A 6,000-nucleotide genomic window follows, 5' to 3' on the forward strand; every position below is an offset into this window, starting at 1 on the left:
TATTTCCAAATAACCTCATATAATATTTAAACACATGAATAAGAATACACACCAAACACTCTGCATACAATTGACATTAAACAAAATCAATATATCTTGTATCAAAATAAATCCACATAAGTAATTACCATAATCCTCATAATTTTGATCCATACATATGACATGCACCCTCTTTCTATCATCATAGTAAAGTCCTGCAATTCCAATAATGACATACATCCTCACAAAGTTATCCTATTCTAGAATTATATAGAGTTCTATATCTATAATGCATAGAAATGAAGCATCAATATATCTCAATGTTATCCAAATCATGGAATCATATAAGTTCTAAATCCATAATGCATAAAAATAAAGCATCCATAATAGTCTCAACATTAAAATCATTGAAATGCTAGGACGAGTCAGGGTAGGGCCTCACACCCTCCCCCTCTAGGCATGAACTTCCTCCTGGAGTTCATCAAAAAGATGGGGGTATTGTGATCTCATACGTGTTTCATCCTCCCATGAAACCGTAACCTCATCATAGCAATCCCACTAGACCCTAACCTGGTCTAGCTCTCGACCTTGAAGGGCCAGCATCCAACGTGCCAAAATGCGAATGGGCTCCAAAGCTAGTTGTCCGTCTGACTCCACCTGCAAGGCATCCCAATCTAAAATATGAGACTCATCATAGATATACTTTCTCAAAAATGATACATGAAACACATCGTGGATGTGTGACAGGCTAGGTGGCAATGCTAAATGATAGGCAACTGGTCCTATCCTTTCAAGGATCTCAAATGGCCCTACAAAGCGAGGTGCGAGCTTAGAACCCTTTCCGTAACGGATTGGACTCTTCTGCGGTCGCACTCTCAAAAATACTCTGTCTCCAACCAAGTAGCTACGATCTATCCTCTTCGCATCTGCATATTTCTTCTGTCTATCTTGTGTCTCTCTAAGACGCTACCTAATCAAATCCACCTACTGCTCCATATCCTGAACTATCTCAAGACCAATAGCAACTCTATCCTCTATGCAGTCCCAACTCAACGGTGTCCTACAAGGCCTATCCTATAATGCCTGATAGGGTGGCATTCCCAATGAAGTGTGATGCCCATTGTTATAGGCAACCTCCACTAAGGGAAGGTACTCTTCCCATCTGGTCTAATGATCCATGATGTACATGCAAAGCATATCCTCTAACACCTAGTTAACCCTCTTTGTCTGACCATCTGTTTCCGAATGATAGGCTATACTAAAATTGAGCTTGGTACCCATAGCTACCTGTAATGCCTTCCAAAAGGAAGAAGTGAAGAGGGAATCCCTATCAAAAATAATCTTGCATGGAACACCATGAAGTCTGACAATGTCTCACAAGAACACCTGTGCTACTGCTGGTGCTGTGAAGGTAGTCCAAACTAGTGAGAATTGGGCCACTTTGGTCAACTTGTCAACTGTCACCAAGATGGCATCATGGCGAAGAGATGACATAGGGAGACCAATGATGAAATCCATGGATATAGTATCCCACTTCCACTCTGGTATAGCATGAGATTGGAGCAACCCACCTAGATGGTGGTGCTCTGCCTTGACTTTCTGACACTCAAGGCATCGGGCTACTAACTCAGTAATGAGCTGCTGCATTCCTGGCCAATTATATAACTCTCAAGTCAGCATGCATCTTGTTAACTCTGGGATGTGTTGCATAAGGAGCTCTATGAGCCTCCGTGACAATGAACTCTCACAATTCCCTGGAAGAAGGTACATAGATGCGCCCTCTATGACATAATAGTCCATCAGACTCTAAGGAATAATCCACATATTTCCCTTCTAGAGTCTCCTGAGATTGTATTACCTGACAAACCTCTAGATACCATCCATCCTCTAGCAACTATTGCAATATGCGATCTCTCAAATCCATGCCCATAGATATGGTGTATACCTCATGATGTATCCTACTCAAGGCATTTGCATCTACATTTTCTTTCCCTTTGATGTAGTGAACATCAAAATCATATTCGCACAAGAACTCCATCCATCTCCTCTGACGTGCATTAAGGTTCGGCTGAGTGAATATGTACTGAAGGCTCTAATGGTCTGAATGAAGCTCAAAACGATGACCCAAAAGGAAGTGTCTCCACCTCACAAGTGCATGCACTACTGCTACAAGCTCAAGGCCATGAGTAGGGTAGTTAAGCTCATGAGTCTTAAGCATCCTAGACTCAAAAGCTATAGCCCTACCATCCTGCATAAGGACTGCTCCTAAACCCTCTACGAAAGCATCTGTGCAAACCATGAAGTCAGCTGAGAGATCTGGTACTACAAGGATAGGTGTGCTAGTAAGTGCCTTTTTGAGTTCCTGAAAGGCCCTCTCGCACTTCTCCATCCACTCAAATTTCTTCCCTTTATGCTGAAGAGAAGTAATAGGATGTGCGACTCTAGAGAATCCTTCAACAAAGCATCGGTAATAACCTGCTAAGCCCATGAAGCTCCTGACCTCTGTCACACTGGTTGGCACTGGCCAATCCATAATAGCTCTAATCTTTGATGGGTCAGCTGAGATCCCATCACTGGAAATAATGTGCCCAAGGTACTTGACCTCTAAATGAAAGAAAGCACACTTTGACAAACTTCCATACAACTGATTATCCCTCAAACATTGCAAAACCCGTCTCAGGTGCTCCTCATGCTCCTTCTCATTTTGAGAATATATCAATATGTCATCAAGGAACACAATCACAAAATGATCAAGAAATGTGTGGAATACCCCATTCATGAGGCTCATGAAAATAGCTGGAGCATTTGTAAGACCGAATGGAACCACGGTGAATTCATAGTGGCCATATCTAGTGCGAAATGCGGTCTTGTGGATATCACTTTCCACTATTCTCAACTGATGGTATCCTGACTTCAGATCAATTTAGGAAAATAATTTGGCACCCTAAAGTTGGTCGAATAAATCATCGATCCTGGGTAAGGGTTATCGATTCTTGATGGTTACTTTGTTCAACTGATGATAATCCATGCATAACTGAAGAGATCTGTCCTTCTTCTTCACGAAGATGACTAGTGCACCCCATGGGGATACGCTAGGATGTATGTGACCCTTCTCTAGGAATTCCTCAAGCTACATCTTGAGCTTATTAAGCTCATTTGTGGTCATCCTATAAGGTGCTCTTGAAACTGGCTCAGCTCCTGGTACAAGATCTATATGGAAGTCAATCTCTCTATGGGATGGCATTCCTGGTAGGTCTGAAGGAAACACACTTGAATATCCCTTAAGGATAGGATGATCATCAATCGATGTTTCCTTTTTGTCCTCTTCCCCTCTATCACTGATGGTGATGGCAAATAACTGACATCCCTTTCGCATGTTCTGCTTAAGCTGCATTGCGGAAATCATACAAAGAGACATGGGTCTCTGAATCCTAGTGATTACTATGGGCGAACCATGATCATCCTCGCACTCGATTTCTTTCAAGTGGAAATCCATCTTGGCTCTATGGGCACAAAGCCAATCCATGCCAAGTATGATACCATAAGATCCAAGTGGTGTAACTCTAAGGTCTACTAAGGTGGTGGTATTGCCAATCTGAAGCTGACATGCCCTAACCTCTGATTCCACTGACACTCTAACCCTTGAAGCTAACTCCACTTCCCAACTAACACCTTGTCTAGTTGCCACTAGCCTGCAACGCTCCACAACCAATGGAGATATAAGGGAGTCAGTAGCTCCTGAATCAAATAATATAAGATACACCGCTACCTTTGATCATACCTGTAGCCTTAATGACTGTGGCCTAGTCCTCTGCCTAGTGGTTGTCAACCGCTGTGAAGACTCTATGGGACTTGCCCATATCTCTAACTGTAGGCTCTGATGCTACCATCCTCTGATTTCCTGCCATCTGACTCTGAGGACACTCTCTCTCCATGTGTCCCATGACTCCACATGTGAAGCAAGCACTGCATGCCTAAAACTAGACGCCCTGAGGCCTAGAAAAAGACTATACCTCTATTCTACTAGAACCACTGTACCCACCCCTAGAGGACTGTTGAGTCCTTGCTGGAGGTGTGTAAGGAACCTGAGATCGCTGATCTTGCCTCTTACCCTGAGACTGCCACTGCTTGGGCTTTGCACCCTGCTGACTCTATGGAGGCCTTTGCCTCTGGTTCTGCTATGACTATTGTGGAGGAGGGGGTTTGGAGAACCCCTATGTGTGTCTATTATTACCTTTCCAATGGGGTTTCTGAAACCCGTATGTCTGGGGTATAGGGTTTCAGTTCTGGAACTGATCCCTTGTATCCTGCGGCCTAACTTGAATCTCCTATGCTATCAAAGCCTTCTCCACGACAACCCGAAGGCTCCTTGGAGCGGACATCCTCACTGGTTCTTCTATGTTGACATTCAACCCTCTGATAAAATGATTGACGAGAAGCTCCTTGTCTTTCAGGTCATTGAGAGACCCTTCTGCTGGAGGTCATGGAAGTCATCTATCCTACGCTATCTGTAATGCTCTGACAAGTACCTCTCCTTGAACATCTTTATAAAAATCTCCCATGTGAGGGTATCAGCAACTAAACCACACTTGTATTCCTCCCATCTCCACCATGTGGAGGCCATTCCTCTCAATAGGTGGACTGCTATGCATGCCTTTAGATTGCTCTCGTAAGAGTGCAATGCAAAGCACCTATCTAGGCTCAAAGGCCAAGCCTCAGCTTCTATCTCATCGGTAGATCCCCCAAAAGATGGTGGCTAGAGGTGCATAACCTCTCTAATTAGATCCCCTGGATCTCGACATGCTCTCTCATAATACACTGGCTCCGCCACTGGAGGTGGTCTTGGTAGGTGAACGGAATCGGGCTCATGCCCAGCCTAACTCTCTATGGGATTAGGACGTGGACTCCTACTCTGTTCCCTATCTGTCGATCTATGGCTCCTTGAGTTCTGATTTTCAACATGATGATCCTCTGTTGGAAGCCTTTCTTGGACTATCCCTATCAGGTTCTGGAGTAATTCTAAGATGTCTTGGTTTGGGTCAACTCATCATTTGGGAGGGGCCTCTGGGTTCCTTTCCAGAATCGATTCCTCCCTATCGACCTCTTCGTGTGCCATGCTTTCACACCTAGGACCTCTACCACGTCTGTGAGCTTGTCGCGTAGTCGGAGGCATCCTTATGAGAAAATAAAAATAAAATAAAATAAATAAATATTATTTTTATTTTTTTGAGAAAAAATTTAATTAATTAAAAATAAATATAATAAGATAAAATTAATTAATTAACTAATTAAAGGGAAACGTAATGGAGAAAGGTTCCTAGTGTTGGAAACCTTGCTCTAATACCAAAATGTCATGCCCAAACTTTTGGGCATGAACGGGATAATTTTTTTTTTTAAATAACAACCTAATAATATTAAATTTGCAAATACGAAACACACTAACAAGTTTTGTCTTAACTATGTTTTGAGTTAACTCTAACCTCTAACTCAAGTAAGCGAAAATAATTTAAATTAAATGTGGAATACTAAAAGAGTTAGTTATTATCTCATCAATTTTAATCAATAAATTAATTTAGCCAAAAATGTCTAAATTAATTGACAAAGGTAGTATTAATCTCCAATATCCATTAATTGCTTTTAGGAACTAAATAAATTGGTCCTAGCACTTAGATTATTAACGCCTATATTTTATTTTAACAATAATTAAAATGTGATTAATCTAATTTGACTAAAGGGTCAATTAAATCCATAATGTAAATTGTCCTATAAAATTTAGTCTCGAATAGCCTAAATTTAGGTGAACCAAAATAATAATCTCCTATGGCCAAATAACTTACAGAGCCATTAAAATTCCCTAAAAGATTAAACTCCAAAATAATTAGAATTTAAAACATCATTTTTTTAAATATACCCATATGTTTATTAAAAACATATATATAATATAAACACCTAATAAAATAATTAATCTACAATTTGGCCTATACATTTATATTTTTAACTCTATGTATATATATAAATATA

This window comes from Cryptomeria japonica, chromosome 9, assembly GCF_030272615.1.
Source record: "Cryptomeria japonica chromosome 9, Sugi_1.0, whole genome shotgun sequence".
NCBI lineage: Eukaryota > Viridiplantae > Streptophyta > Pinopsida > Cupressales > Cupressaceae > Cryptomeria > Cryptomeria japonica.